The sequence below is a fragment of the Schistocerca nitens genome, chromosome 12, assembly GCF_023898315.1.
Source record: "Schistocerca nitens isolate TAMUIC-IGC-003100 chromosome 12, iqSchNite1.1, whole genome shotgun sequence".
Lineage (NCBI taxonomy): Eukaryota > Metazoa > Arthropoda > Insecta > Orthoptera > Acrididae > Schistocerca > Schistocerca nitens.
In genome coordinates this window covers 63,742,814-63,760,675 of record NC_064625.1, presented here as the reverse complement: position 1 = coordinate 63,760,675, position 17,862 = coordinate 63,742,814, and positions in this window count along the sequence as shown.

The following is a 17,862-nucleotide window of genomic DNA, read 5'->3' as shown; positions in this document are numbered from 1 at the left end:
GGGCTGGCAGACCATAAATGTAACCGTTTCAGAGAGAAATGCGACCAATGTGACGATCTCGCGTTATATCGATTCGATGGTGAATGACGAAACACGGAGATTTTCTAAGGTTTTTCTACATATTAACACTTTTCACATTTTCTCGTGTTACGTGGCTGCCAGTCCTCGGTTCATGCAAAATCTTAAGGTCCTCGGTCATGTCCAAGGCACGAAACCGACCAATAATTCAATAATCGATAACTAAAACTGTAAATGTAGCTCTTCTTACTGGGCGATTGCATCAACTTAGATGCTTCTCCTGTGTTCTACTGTGCTGCTTGTATTGTCCCCACATACCGCAGCACGCGACAAGGGCTGGCAGACCATAAATGTAACCGTTTCAGAGAGAAATGCGACCAATGTGACGATCTCGCGTTATATCGATTCGATGGTGAATGACGAAACACGGAGATTTTCTAAGGTTTTTACTACATATTAACACTTTTCACATTTTCTCGTGTTACGTGGGTACCAGTCCTCGGTTCATGCAAAATCTTAAGGTCCTCGGTCATGTCCAAGGCACCAAACCGACCAATAATTCAATAATCGATAACTAAAACTATAAATGTAGCTCTTCTTACTGGGCGATTGCATCAACTTAGATGCTTCTCCTGTGTTCTACTGTGCTGCTTGTATTGTCCCCACATACCGCAGCACGCGACATGGGCTGGCAGACCATAAATGTAACCGTTTCAGAGAGAAATGCGACCAATGTGACGATCTCGCGTTATATCGATTCGATGGTGAATGACGAAACACGGAGATTTTCTAAGGTTTTTACAACATATTAACACTTTTCACATTTTCTCGTGTTACGTGGCTGCCAGTCCTCGGTTCATGTAAAATCTTAAGGTCCTGTGTCATGTCCTAGGCACTAAACCGACCAATAATTCAATAATCGATAACTAAAACTATAAATGTAGCTCTTCTTACTGGGCGATTGCATCAACTTAGATGCTTCTCCTGTGTTCTACTGTGCTGCTTGTATTGTCCCCACATACCGCAGCACGCGACAAGGGCTGGCAGACCATAAATGTAACCGTTTCAGAGAGAAATGCGACCAATGTGACGATCTCGCGTTATATCGATTCGATGGTGAATGACGAAACACGGAGATTTTCTAAGGTTTTTACTACATATTAACACTTTTCACATTTTCTCGTGTTACGTGGCTGCCAGTCCTCGGTTCATGCAAAATCTTAAGGTCCTCGGTCATGTCCAAAGCACCAAACCGACCAATAATTCAATAATCGATAGCTAAAACTATAAATGTAGCTCTTCTTACTGGGCGATTGCATCAACTTAGATGCTTCTCCAGTGTTCTACTGTGCTGCTTGTATTGTCCCCACATACCGCAGCACGCGACAAGGGCTGGCAGACCATAAATGTAACCGTTTCAGAGAGAAATGCGACCAATGTGACGATCTCGCGTTATATCGATTCGATGGTGAATGACGAAACACGGAGATTTTCTAAGGTTTTTACTACATATTAACACTTTTCACATTTTCTCGTGTTACGTGGCTGCCAGTCCTCGGTTCATGTAAAATCTTAAGGTCCTAGGTCATGTCGAAGGCACCAAACCGCCCAATAATTCAATAATCGATAACTAAAACTATAAATGTAGCTCTTCTTACTGGGCGATTGCATCAACTTAGATGCTTCTCCTGTGTTCTACTGTGCTGCTTGTATTGTCCCCACATACCGCAGCACGCGACAAGGGCTGGCAGACCATAAATGTAACCGTTTCAGAGAGAAATGCGACCAATGTGACGATCTCGCGTTATATCGATTCGATGGTGAATGACGAAACACGGAGATTTTCTAAGGTTTTTACTACATATTAACACTTTTAACATTTTCTCGTGTTACGTGGCTGCCAGTCCTCGGTTCATGCAAAATCTTAAGGTCCTCGGTCATGTGCACGGCACCAAACCGACCAATAATTTAGTAATCGATAACTAAAACTATAAATGTAGCTCTTCTTACTGGGCGATTGCATCAACTTAGATGCTTCTCCTGTGTTGTACTGTGCTGCTTGTATTGTCCCCACATACCGCAGCACGCGACATGGGCTGGCAGACCATAAATGTAACCGTTTCAGAGGGAAATGCGACCAATGTGACGATCTCGCGTTATATCGATTCGATGGTGAATGACGAAACACGGAGATTTTCTAAGGTTTTTACTACATATTAACACTTTTCACATTTTCTCGTGTTACGTGGCTGCCAGTCCTCGGTTCATGCAAAATCTTAAGGTCCTCGGTCATGTCCAAGGCACCAAACCGACCAATAATTCAATAATCGATAACTAAAACTATAAATGTAGCTCTTCTTACTGGGCGATTGCATCAACTTAGATGCTTCTCCTGTGTTCTACTGTGCTGCTTGTATTGTCCCCACATACCGCAGCACGCGACAAGGGCTGGCAGACCATAAATGTAACCGATTCAGAGAGATATGCGACCAATGTGACGATCTCGCGTTATAGCGATTCGATGGTGAATGACGAAACACGGAGATTTTCTAAGGTTTTTACTACATATTAACACTTTTCACATTTTCTCGTGTTACGTGGGTACCAGTCCTCGGTTCATGCAAAATCTTAAGGTCCTCGGTCATGTCCAAGGCACCAAACCGACCAATAATTCAATAATCGATAACTAAAACTATAAATGTAGCTCTTCTTACTGGGCGATTGCATCAACTTAGATGCTTCTCCTGTGTTCTACTGTGCTGCTTGTATTGTCCCCACATACCGCAGCACGCGACAAGGGCTGGCAGACCCTAAATGTAACCGTTTCAGAGAGAAATGCGACCAATGTGACGATCTCGCGTTATATCGATTCGATGGTGAATGACGAAACACGGAGATTTTCTAAGGTTTTTACTACATATTAACACTTTTCACATTTTCTCGTGTTACGTGGCTGCCAGTCCTCGGTTCATGTAAAATCTTAAGGTCCTAGGTCATGTCCAAGGCACCAAACCGACCAATAATTGAATAATCGATAACTAAAACTATAAATGTAGCTCTTCTTACTGGGCGATTGCATCAACTTAGATGCTTCTCCTGTGTTCTACTGTGCTGCTTGTATTGTCCCCACATACCGCAGCACGCGACAAGGGCTGGCAGACCATAAATGTAACCGTTTCAGAGAGAAATGCGACCAATGTGACGATCTCGCGTTATATCGATTCGATGGTGAATGACGAAACACGGAGATTTTCTAAGGTTTTTACTACATATTAACACTTTTCACATTTTCTCGTGTTACGTGGCTGCCAGTCCTCGGTTCATGCAAAATCTTAAGGTCCTCGGTCATGTCCTAGGCACCAAACCGACCAATAATTCAATAATCGATAACTAAAACTATAAATGTAGCTCTTCTTACTGGGCGATTGCATCAACTTAGATGCTTCTCCTGTGTTCTACTGTGCTGCTTGTATTGTCCCCACATACCGCAGCACGCGACATGGGCTGGCAGACCATAAATGTAACCGTTTCAGAGAGATATGCGACCAATGTGACGATCTCGCGTTATATCGATTCGATGGTGAATGACAAAACACGGAGATTTTCTAAGGTTTTTACTACATATTAACACTTTTCACATTTTCTCGTGTTACGTGGTTACCAGTCCTCGGTTCATGCAAAATCTTAAGGTCCTCGGTCATGTCCAAGGCACCAAACCGACCAATAATTCAATAATCGATAACTAAAACTATAAATGTAGCTCTTCTTACTGGGCGATTGCATCAACTTAGATGCTTCTCCTGTGTTCTACTGTGCTGCTTGTATTGTCCCCACATACCGCAGCACGCGACAAGCGCTGGCAGACCATAAATGTAACCGTTTCAGAGAGAAATGCGACCAATGTGACGATCTCGCGTTATATCGATTCGATGGTGAATGACGAAACACGGAGATTTTCTAAGGTTTTTACTACATATTAACACTTTTCACATTTTCTCGTGTTACGTGGCTGCCAGTCCTCGGTTCATGTAAAATCTTAAGGTCCTAGGTCATGTCCAAGGCACCAAACCGACCAATAAATCAATAATCGATAACTAAAACTATAAATGTAGCTCTTCTTACTGGGCGATTGCATCAACTTAGATGCTTCTCCTGTGTTCTACTGTGCTGCTTGTATTGTCCCCACATACCGCAGCACGCGACAAGGGCTGGCAGACCATAAATGTAACCGTTTCAGAGAGAAATGCGACCAATGTGACGATCTCGCGTTATATCGATTCGATGGTGAATGACGAAACACGGAGATTTTCTAAGGTTTTTCTACATATTAACACTTTTCACATTTTCTCGTGTTACGTGGCTTCCAGTCCTCGGTTCATGCAAAATCTTAAGGTCCTCGGTCATGTCCAAGGCACCAAACCGACCAATAATTCAATAATCGATAACTAAAACTATAAATGTAGCTCTTCTTACTGGGCGATTGCATCAACTTAGATGCTTCTCCTGTGTTCTACTGTGCTGCTTGTATTGTCCCCACATACCGCAGCACGCGACAAGGGCTGGCAGACCATAAATGTAACCGTTTCAGAGAGAAATGCGACCAATGTGACGATCTCGCGTTATATCGATTCGATGGTGAATGACGAAACACGGAGATTTTCTAAGGTTTTTACTACATATTAACACTTTTCACATTTTCTCGTGTTACGTGGCTGCCAGTCCTCGGTTCATGCAAAATCTTACGGTCCTCGGTCATGTCCAAGGCACCAATCCGACCAATAATTCAATAATCGATAACTAAAACTATAAATGTAGCTCTTCTTACTGGGCGATTGCATCAACTTAGATGCTTCTCCTGTGTTCTACTGTGCTGCTTGTATTGTCCCCACATACCGCAGCACGCGACAAGGGCTGGCAGACCCTAAATGTAACCGTTTCAGAGAGAAATGCGACCAATGTGACGATCTCGCGTTATATCGATTCGATGGTGAATGACGAAACACGGAGATTTTCTAAGGTTTTTACTACATATTAACACTTTTCACATTTTCTCGTGTTACGTGGCTGCCAGTCCTCGGTTCATGTAAAATCTTAAGGTCCTAGGTCATGTCCAAGGCACCAAACCGACCAATAATTGAATAATCGATAACTAAAACTATAAATGTAGCTCTTCTTACTGGGCGATTGCATCAACTTAGATGCTTCTCCTGTGTTCTACTGTGCTGCTTGTATTGTCCCCACATACCGCAGCACGCGACAAGGGCTGGCAGACCATAAATGTAACCGTTTCAGAGAGAAATGCGACCAATGTGACGATCTCGCGTTATATCGATTCGATGGTGAATGACGAAACACGGAGATTTTCTAAGGTTTTTACTACATATTAACACTTTTCACATTTTCTCGTGTTACGTGGCTGCCAGTCCTCGGTTCATGCAAAATCTTAAGGTCCTCGGTCATGTCCTAGGCACCAAACCGACCAATAATTCAATAATCGATAACTAAAACTATAAATGTAGCTCTTCTTACTGGGCGATTGCATCAACTTAGATGCTTCTCCTGTGTTCTACTGTGCTGCTTGTATTGTCCCCACATACCGCAGCACGCGACATGTGCTGGCAGACCATAAATGTAACCGTTTCAGAGAGATATGCGACCAATGTGACGATCTCGCGTTATATCGATTCGATGGTGAATGACAAAACACGGAGATTTTCTAAGGTTTTTACTACATATTAACACTTTTCACATTTTCTCGTGTTACGTGGGTACCAGTCCTCGGTTCATGCAAAATCTTAAGGTCCTCGGTCATGTCCAAGGCACCAAACCGACCAATAATTCAATAATCGATAACTAAAACTATAAATGTAGCTCTTCTTACTGGGCGATTGCATCAACTTAGATGCTTCTCCTGTGTTCTACTGTGCTGCTTGTATTGTCCCCACATACCGCAGCACGCGACAAGCGCTGGCAGACCATAAATGTAACCGTTTCAGAGAGAAATGCGACCAATGTGACGATCTCGCGTTATATCGATTCGATGGTGAATGACGAAACACGGAGATTTTCTAAGGTTTTTACTACATATTAACACTTTTCACATTTTCTCGTGTTACGTGGCTGCCAGTCCTCGGTTCATGTAAAATCTTAAGGTCCTAGGTCATGTCCAAGGCACCAAACCGACCAATAAATCAATAATCGATAACTAAAACTATAAATGTAGCTCTTCTTACTGGGCGATTGCATCAACTTAGATGCTTCTCCTGTGTTCTACTGTGCTGCTTGTATTGTCCCCACATACCGCAGCACGCGACAAGGGCTGGCAGACCATAAATGTAACCGTTTCAGAGAGAAATGCGACCAATGTGACGATCTCGCGTTATATCGATTCGATGGTGAATGACGAAACACGGAGATTTTCTAAGGTTTTTCTACATATTAACACTTTTCACATTTTCTCGTGTTACGTGGCTGCCAGTCCTCGGTTCATGCAAAATCTTAAGGTCCTCGGTCATGTCCAAGGCACCAAACCGACCAATAATTCAATAATCGATAACTAAAACTATAAATGTAGCTCTTCTTACTGGGCGATTGCATCAACTTAGATGCTTCTCCTGTGTTCTACTGTGCTGCTTGTATTGTCCCCACATACCGCAGCACGCGACAAGGGCTGGCAGACCATAAATGTAACCGTTTCAGAGAGAAATGCGACCAATGTGACGATCTCGCGTTATATCGATTCGATGGTGAATGACGAAACACGGAGATTTTCTAAGGTTTTTACTACATATTAACACTTTTCACATTTTCTCGTGTTACGTGGCTGCCAGTCCTCGGTTCATGCAAAATCTTACGGTCCTCGGTCATGTCCAAAGCACCAAACCGACCAATAATTCAATAATCGATAACTAAAACTATAAATGTAGCTCTTCTTACTGGGCGATTGCATCAACTTAGATGCTTCTCCTGTGTTCTACTGTGCTGCTTGTATTGTCCCCACATACCGCAGCACGCGACAAGGGCTGGCAGACCATAAATGTAACCGTCTCAGAGAGATATGCGACCAATGTGACGATCTCGCGTTATATCGATTCGATGGTGAATGACAAAACACGGAGATTTTCTAAGGTTTTTACTACATATTAACACTTTTCACATTTTCTCGTGTTACGTGGGTACCAGTCCTCGGTTCATGCAAAATCTTAAGGTCCTCGGTCATGTCCAAGGCACCAAACCGACCAATAATTCAATAATCGATAACTAAAACTATAAATGTAGCTCTTCTTACTGGGCGATTGCATCAACTTAGATGCTTCTCCTGTGTTCTACTGTGCTGCTTGTATTGTCCCCACATACCGCAGCACGCGACAAGGGCTGGCAGACCATAAATGTAACCGTTTCAGAGAGAAATGCGACCAATGTGACGATCTCGCGTTATATCGATTCGATGGTGAATGACGAAACACGGAGATTTTCTAAGGTTTTTACTACATATTAACACTTTTCACATTTTCTCGTGTTACGTGGCTGCCAGTCCTCGGTTCATGTAAAATCTTAAGGTCCTAGGTCATGTCCAAGGCACCAAACCGACCAATAATTCAATAATCGATAACTAAAACTATAAATGTAGCTCTTCTTACTGGGCGATTGCATCAACTTAGATGCTTCTCCTGTGTTCTACTGTGCTGCTTGTATTGTCCCCACATACCGCAGCACGCGACAAGGGCTGGCAGACCATAAATGTAACCGTTTCAGAGAGAAATGCGACCAATGTGACGATCTCGCGTTATATCGATTCGATGGTGAATGACGAAACACGGAGATTTTCTAAGGTTTTTACTACATATTAACACTTTTCACATTTTCTCGTGTTACGTGGCTGCCAGTCCTCGGTTCATGCAAAATCTTAAGGTCCTCGGTCATGTCCAAGGCACCAAACCGACCAATAATTTAATAATCGATAGCTAAAACTATAAATGTAGCTCTTCTTACTGGGCGATTGCATCAACTTAGATGCTTCTCCTGTGTTCTACTGTGCTGCTTGTATTGTCCCCACATACCGCAGCACGCGACAAGGGCTGGCAGACCATAAATGTAACCGTTTCAGAGAGAAATGCGACCAATGTGACGATCTCGCGTTATATCGATTCGATGGTGAATGACGAAACACGGAGATTTTCTAAGGTTTTTACTACATATTAACACTTTTCACATTTTCTCGTGTTACGTGGCTGCCGGTCCTCGGTTCATGCAAAATCTTAAGGTCCTCGGTCATGTCCAAGGCACCAAACCGACCAATAATTCAATAATCGATAACTAAAACTATAAATGTAGCTCTTCTTACTGGGCGATTGCATCAACTTAGATGCTTCTCCTGTGTTCTACTGTGCTGCTTGTATTGTCCCCACATACCGCAGCACGCGACAAGGGCTGGCAGACCATAAATGTAACCGTTTCAGAGAGAAATGCGACCAATGTGACGATCTCGAGTTATATCGATTCGATGGTGAATGACGAAACACGGAGATTTTCTAAGGTTTTTCTGCATATTAACACTTTTCACATTTTCTCGTGTTACGTGGCTGCCAGTCCTCGGTTCATGCAAAATCTTAAGGTCCTCGGTCATGACCAAGGCAGCAAACCGACCTATAATTCAATAATCGATAAATAAAACTATAAATGTAGCTCTTCTTACTGGGCGATTGCATCAACTTAGATGCTTCTCCTGTGTTCTACTGTGCTGCTTGTATTGTCCCCACATACCGCAGCACGCGACAAGGGCTGGCAGACCATAAATGTAACCGTTTCAGAGAGAAATGCGACCAATGTGACGATCTCGCGTTATATCGATTCGATGGTGAATGACGAAACACGGAGATTTTCTAAGGTTTTTACTACATATTAACATTTTTCACATTTTCTCGTGTTTCGTGGCTGCCAGTCCTCGGTTCATGCAAAATCTTAAGGTCCTCGGTCATGTCCAAGGCACCAAACCGACCAATAATTCAATAATCGATGGCTAAAACTATAAATGTAGCTCTTCTTACTGGGCGATTGCATCAACTTAGATGCTTCTCCTGTGTTCTACTGTGCTGCTTGTATTGTCCCCACATAACCCAGCACGCGACAAGGGCTGGCAGACCATAAATGTAACCGTTTCAGAGAGAAATGCGACCAATGTGACGATCTCGCGTTATATCGATTCGATGGTGAATGACGAAACACGGAGATTTTCTAAGGTTTTTACTAGATATTAACACTTTTCACATTTTCTCGTGTTACGTGGGTACCAGTCCTCGGTTCATCCAAAATCTTAAGGTCCTCGGTCATGTCCAAGGCACCAAACCGACCAATAATTCAATAATCGATAACTAAAACTATAAATGTAGCTCTTCTTACTGGGCGATTGCATCAACTTAGATGCTTCTCCTGTGTTCTACTGTGAGCTTGTATTGTCCCCACATACCGCAGCACGCGACAAGGGCTGGCAGACCATAAATGTAACCGTTTCAGAGAGAATTGCGACCAATGTGACGATCTCGCGTTATATAGATTCGATGGTGAATGACGAAACACGGAGATTTTCTAAGGTTTTTACTACATATTAAAACTTTTCACATTTTCTCGTGTTACGTGGCTGCCAGTCCACGGTTCATGCAAAATCTTAAGGTCCTCAGTCATGTCCAAGGCACCAAACCGACCAATAATTCAATAATCGATAACTAAAACTATAAATGTAGCTCTTCTTACTGGGCGATTGCATCAACTTAGATGCTTGTCCTGTGTTCTACTGTGAGCTTGTATTGTCCCCACATACCGTAGCACGCGACAAGGGCTGGCAGACCATAAATGTAACCGTTTCATAGAGAAATGCGACCAATGTGACGATCTCGCGTTATATCGATTCGATGGCGAATGACGAAACACGGAGATTTTCTAAGGTTTTTACCACATATTAACACTTTTCACATTTTCTCGTGTTAAGTGGCTGCCAGTCCTCGGTTGATGCAAAATCTTAAGGTCCTCGGTCATGTCCAAGGCACCAAACCGACCAATATTTCAATAATCGATAACTAAAACTATAAATGTAGCTCTTCTTACTGGGCGATTGCATCAACTTAGATGCTTCTCCTGTGTTCTACTGTGCTGCTTCTATTGTCCCCACATACCGCAGCACGCGACAAGGGCTGGCAGACCATAAATGTAACTGTTTCAGAGAGAAATGCGACCAATGTGACGATCTCGCGTTATATCGATTCGATGGTGAATGACGAAACACGGAGATTTTCTAAGGTTTTTACTACATATTAACACTTTTCACATTTTCTCGTGTTACGTGGCTGCCAGTCCTCGGTTCATGCAAAATCTTAAGGTCCTCGGTCATATCCAAGGCACCAAACCAACCAATAATTCAATAATCGATAACTAAAACTATAAATGTAGCTCTTCTTACTGGGCGATTGCATCAACTTAGATGCTTCTCCTGTGTTCTACTGTGAGCTTGTATTGTCCCATTATTGGTCGGTTTGGTGCCTTGGACATGACCGAGGACCTTAAGATTTTGCATGAACCGAGGACTGGCAGCCACGTAACACAAGGGCTGGCAGACCATAAATGTAACCGTTTCAGAGAGAAATGCGACCAATGTGACGATCTCGCGTTATATCGATTCGATGGTGAATGACGAAACACGGAGATTTTCTAAGGTTTTTACTACATATTAACACTTTTCACATTTTCTCGTGTTACGTGGCTGCCAGTCCTCGGTTCATGCAAAATATTAAGGTCCTCGGTCATGTCCAAGGCACCAAACCGACCAATAATTCAATAATCGATAACTAAAACTATAAATGTAGCTCTTCTTACTGGGCGATTGCATCAACTTAGATGCTTCTCCTGTGTTCTACTGTGCTGCTTGTATTGTCCCCACATAATCCAGCACGCGACAAGGGTTGGCAGACCATAAATGTAACCGTTTCAGAGAGAAATGCGACCAATGTGACGATCTCGCGTTATATCGATTCGATGGTGAATGACGAAACACGGAGATTTTCTAAGGTTTTTACTACATATTAACACTTTTCACATTTTCTCGTGTTACGTGGCTGCCAGTCCTCGGTTCATGCAAAATCTTAAGGTCCTCGGTCATGTCCAAGGCACCAAACCGACCAATAATTCAATAATCGATAACTAAAACTATAAATGTAGCTCTTCTTACTGGGCGATTGCATCAACTTAGATGCTTCTCCTGTGTTCTACTGTGCTGCTTGTATTGTCCACACATACCGCAGCACGCGACAAGGGCTGGCAGACCATAAATGTAACCGTTTCAGAGAGAAATGCGACCAATGTGACGATCTCGCGTTATATCGATTCGATGGTGAATGACGAAACACGGAGATTTTCTAAGGTTTTTACTACATATTAACACTTTTCACATTTTCTCGTGTTACGTGGCTGCCAGTCCTCGGTTCATGCAAAATCTTAAGGTCCTCGGTCATGTCCAAGGCACCAAACCGACCAATAATTCAATAATCGATAACTAAAACTATAAATGTAGCTCTTCTTACTGGGCGATTGCATCAACTTAGATGCTTCTCCTGTGTTCTACTGTGCTGCTTGTATTGTCCCCACATACCGCAGCACGCGACAAGGGCTGGCAGACCATAAATGTAACCGTTTCAGAGAGAAATGCGACCAATGTGACGATCTCGCGTTATATCGATTCGATGGTGAATGACGAAACACGGAGATTTTCTAAGGTTTTTACTACATATTAACACTTTTCACATTTTCTCGTGTTACGTGTCTGCCGGTCCTCGGTTCATGCAAAATCTTAAGGTCCTCGGGCATGTCCAAGGCACCAAACCGACCAATAATTCAATAATCGATAACTAAAACTATAAATGTAGCTCTTCTTACTGGGCGATTGCATCAACTTAGATGCTTCTCCTGTGTTCTACTGTGCTGCTTGTATTGTCCCCACATACCGCAGCACGCGACAAGGGCTGGCAGACCATAAATGTAACCGTTTCAAAGAGAAATGCGACCAATGTGACGATCTCGCGTTATATCGATTCGATGGTGAATGACGAAACACGGAGATTTTTTAAGGTTTTTCTACATATTAACACTTTTCACATTTTCTCGTGTTACGTGGCTGCCAGTCCTCGGTTCATGCAAAATCTTAAGGTCCTCGGTCATGTCCAAGGCACCAAACCGACCAATAATTCAATAATCGATAACTAAAACTATAAATGTAGCTCTTCTTACTGGCCGATTGCATCAACTTAGATGCTTCTCCTGTGTTCTACTGTGCTGCTTGTATTGTCCCCACATACCGCAGCACGCGACAAGGGCTGGCAGATCATAAATGTAACCGTTTCAGAGAGAAATGCGACCAATGTGACGATCTCGCGTTATATAGATTCGATGGTGAATGACGAACTACGGAGATTTTCTAAGGTTTTTACTACATATTAACACTTTTCACATTTTCTCGTGTTACGTGGCTGCCAGTCCTCGGTTCATGCAAAATCTTAAGGTCCTCGGTCATGTCCAAGGCACCAAACCGACCAATAATTCAATAATCGATAGCTAAAACTATAAATGTAGCTCTTCTTACTGGGCGATTGCATCAACTTAGATGCTTCTCCTGTGTTCTACTGTGCTGCTTGTATTGCCCCCACATACCGCAGTACGCGACAAGGGCTGGCAGACCATAAATGTAACCGTTTCAGAGAGAAATGCGACCAATGTGACGATCTCGCGTTATATCGATTCGATGGTGAATGACGAAACACGGAGATTTTCTAAGGTTTTTACTACATATTAACACTTTTCACATTTTCTCGTGTTACGTGGCTGCCAGTCCTCGGTTCATGCAAAATCTTAAGGTCCTCGGTCATGTCCAAGGCACCAAACCGACCAATAATTCAATAACCGATAACTAAAACTATAAATGTAGCTCTTCTTACTGGGCGATTGCATCAACTTAGATGCTTCTCCTGTGTTCTACTGTGCTGCTTGTATTGTCCCCACATACCGCAGCACGCGACAAGGGCTGGCAGACCATAAATGTAACCGTTTCAGAGAGAAATGCGACCAATGTGACGATCTCGCGTTATATCGATTCGATGGTGAATGACGAAACACGGAGATTTTCTAAGGTTTTTACTACATATTAACACTTTTCACATTTTCTCGTGTTACGTGGCTGCCAGTCCTCGGTTCATGCAAAATCTTAAGGTCCTCGGTCATGTCCTAGGCACCAAACCGACCAATAATTCAATAATCGATAACTAAAACTATAAATGTAGCTCTTCTTACTGGGCGATTGCATCAACTTAGATGCTTCTCCTGTGTTCTACTGTGCTGCTTGTATTGTCCCCACATACCGCAGCACGCGACAAGGGCTGGCAGATCATAAATGTAACCGTTTCAGAGAGAAATGCGACCAATGTGACGATCTCGCGTTATATAGATTCGATGGTGAATGACGAAACACGGAGATTTTCTAAGGTTTTTACTACATATTAACACTTTTCACATTTTCTCGTGTTACGTGGCTGCCAGTCCTCGGTTCATGCAAAATCTTAAGGTCCTCGGTCATGTCCAAGGCACCAAACCGACCAATAATTCAATAATCGATAGCTAAAACTATAAATGTAGCTCTTCTTACTGGGCGATTGCATCAACTTAGATGCTTCTCCTGTGTTCTACTGTGCTGCTTGTATTGCCCCCACATACCGCAGTACGCGACAAGGGCTGGCAGACCATAAATGTAACCGTTTCAGAGAGAAATGCGACCAATGTGACGATCTCGCGTTATATCGATTCGATGGTGAATGACGAAACACGGAGATCTTCTAAGGTTTTTACTACATATTAACACTTTTCACATTTTCTCGTGTTACGTGGCTGCCAGTCCTCGGTTCATGCAAAATCTTAAGGTCCTAGGTCATGTCCAAGGCACCAAACCGACCAATAATTCAATAATCGATAACTAAAACTATAAATGTAGCTCTTCTTACTGGGCGATTGCATCAACTTAGATGCTTCTCCTGTGTTCTACTGTGCTGCTTGTATTGTCCCCACATACCGCAGCACGCGACAAGGGCTGGCAGACCATAAATGTAACCGTTTCAGAGAGAAATGCGACCAATGTGACGATCTCGCGTTATATCGATTCGATGGTGAATGACGAAACACGGAGATTTTCTAAGGTTTTTACTACATATTAACACTTTTCACATTTTCTCGTGTTACGTGGCTGCCAGTCCTCGGTTCATGCAAAATCTTAAGGTCCTCGGTCATGTCCTAGGCACCAAACCGACCAATAATTCAATAATCGATAACTAAAACTATAAATGTAGCTCTTCTTACTGGGCGATTGCATCAACTTAGATGCTTCTCCTGTGTTCTACTGTGCTGCTTGTATTGTCCCCACATACCGCAGCACGCGACAAGGGCTGGCAGACCATAAATGTAACCGTTTCAGAGAGAAATGCGACCAATGTGACGATCTCGCGTTATATCGATTCGATGGTGAATGACGAAACACGGAGATTTTCTAAGGTTTTTACTACATATTAACACTTTTAACATTTTCTCGTGTTACGTGGCTGCCAGTCCTCGGTTCATGCAAAATCTTAAGGTCCTCGGTCATGTCCAAGGCACCAAACCGACCAATAATTCAATAATCGATAGCTAAAACTATAAATGTAGCTCTTCTTACTAGGCGATTGCATCAACTTAGATGCTTCTCCTGTGTTCTACTGTGAGCTTGTATTGTCCCCACATACCGCAGCACGCGACAAGGGCTGGCAGACCATAAATGTAACCGTTTCAGAGAGAATTGCGACCAATGTGACGATCTCGCGTTATATCGATTCGATGGTGAATGACGAAACACGGAGATTTTCTAAGGTTTTTACTACATATTAACACTTTTCACATTTTCTCGTGTTACGTGGCTGCCAGTCCTCGGTTCATGCAAAATCTTAAGGTCCTCAGTCATGTCCAACGCACCAAACCGACCAATAATTCAATAATCGATAACTAAAACTATAAATGTAGCTCTTCTTACTGGGCGATTGCATCAACTTAGATGCTTCTCCTGTGTTCTACTGTGCTGCTTGTATTGTCCCCACATACCGCAGTACGCGACAAGGGCTGGCAGACCATAAATGTAACCGTTTCAGAGAGAATTGCGACCAATGTGACGATCTCGCGTTGTATCGATTCGATGGTGAATGACGAAACACGGAGATTTTCTAAGGTTTTTACTACATATTAACACTTTTCACATTTTCTCGTGTTACGTGGCTGCCAGTCCTCGGTTCATGCAAAATCTTAAGGTCCTCGGTCATGTCCTAGGCACCAAACCGACAAATAATTCAATAATCGATAACTAAAACTATAAATGTAGCTCTTCTTACTGGGCGATTGCATCAACTTAGATGCTTCTCCTGTGTTCTACTGTGCTGCTTGTATTGTCCCCACATACCGCAGCACGCGACAAGTGCTGGCAGATCATAAATGTAACCGTTTCAGAGAGAAATGCGACCAATGTGACGATCTCGCGTTATATAGATTCGATGGTGAATGACGAAACACGGAGATTTTCTAAGGTTTTTACTACATATTAACACTTTTCACATTTTCTCGTGTTACGTGGCTGCCAGTCCTCGGTTCATGCAAAATCTTAAGGTCCTCGGTCATGTCCAAGGCACCAAACCGACCAATAATTCAATAATCGATAGCTAAAACTATAAATGTAGCTCTTCTTACTGGGCGATTGCATCAACTTAGATGCTTCTCCTGTGTTCTACTGTGCTGCTTGTATTGCCCCCACATACCGCAGTACGCGACAAGGGCTGGCAGACCATAAATGTAACCGTTTCAGAGAGAAATGCGACCAATGTGACGATCTCGCGTTATATCGATTCGATGGTGAATGACGAAACACGGAGATCTTCTAAGGTTTTTACTACATATTAACACTTTTCACATTTTCTCGTGTTACGTGGCTGCCAGTCCTCGGTTCATGCAAAATCTTAAGGTCCTAGGTCATGTCCAAGGCACCAAACCGACCAATAATTCAATAATCGATAACTAAAACTATAAATGTAGCTCTTCTTACTGGGCGATTGCATCAACTTAGATGCTTCTCCTGTGTTCTACTGTGCTGCTTGTATTGTCCCCACATACCGCAGCACGCGACAAGGGCTGGCAGACCATAAATGTAACCGTTTCAGAGAGAAATGCGACCAATGTGACGATCTCGCGTTATATCGATTCGATGGTGAATGACGAAACACGGAGATTTTCTAAGGTTTTTACTACATATTAACACTTTTCACATTTTCTCGTGTTACGTGGCTGCCAGTCCTCGGTTCATGCAAAATCTTAAGGTCCTCGGTCATGTCCTAGGCACCAAACCGACCAATAATTCAATAATCGATAACTAAAACTATAAATGTAGCTCTTCTTACTGGGCGATTGCATCAACTTAGATGCTTCTCCTGTGTTCTACTGTGCTGCTTGTATTGTCCCCACATACCGCAGCACGCGACAAGGGCTGGCAGACCATAAATGTAACCGTTTCAGAGAGAAATGCGACCAATGTGACGATCTCGCGTTATATCGATTCGATGGTGAATGACGAAACACGGAGATTTTCTAAGGTTTTTACTACATATTAACACTTTTCACATTTTCTCGTGTTACGTGGCTGCCAGTCCTCGGTTCATGCAAAATCTTAAGGTCCTCGGTCATGTCCAAGGCACCAAACCGACCAATAATTCAATAATCGATAGCTAAAACTATAAATGTAGCTCTTCTTACTAGGCGATTGCATCAACTTAGATGCTTCTCCTGTGTTCTACTGTGAGCTTGTATTGTCCCCACATACCGCAGCACGCGACAAGGGCTGGCAGACCATAAATGTAACCGTTTCAGAGAGAATTGCGACCAATGTGACGATCTCGCGTTATATCGATTCGATGGTGAATGACGAAACACGGAGATTTTCTAAGGTTTTTACTACATATTAACACTTTTCACATTTTCTCGTGTTACGTGGCTGCCAGTCCTCGGTTCATGCAAAATCTTAAGGTCCTCAGTCATGTCCAAGGCACCAAACCGACCAATAATTCAATAATCGATAACTAAAACTATAAATGTAGCTCTTCTTACTGGGCGATTGCATCAACTTAGATGCTTCTCCTGTGTTCTACTGTGCTGCTTGTATTGTCCCCACATACCGCAGTACGCGACAAGGGCTGGCAGACCATAAATGTAACCGTTTCAGAGAGAATTGCGACCAATGTGACGATCTCGCGTTGTATCGATTCGATGGTGAATGACGAAACACGGAGATTTTCTAAGGTTTTTACTACATATTAACACTTTTCACATTTTCTCGTGTTACGTGGCTGCCAGTCCTCGGTTCATGCAAAATCTTAAGGTCCTCGGTCATGTCCAAGGCACCAAACCGACCAATAATTCAATAATCGATAACTAAAACTATAAATGTAGCTCTTCTTACTGGGCGATTGCATCAACTTAGATGCTTCTCCTGTGTTCTACTGTGAGCTTGTATTGTCCCCACATACCGCAGCACGCGACAAGGGCTGGCAGACCATAAATGTAACCGTTTCAGAGAGAAATGCGACCAATGTGACGATCTCGCGTTATATCGATTCGATGGTGAATGACGAAACACGGAGATTTTCTAAGGTTTTTACTACATATTAACACTTTTCACATTTTCTCGTGTTACGTGGCTGCCAGTCCTCGGTTCATGCAAAATCTTAAGGTCCTAGGTCATGTCCAAGGCAC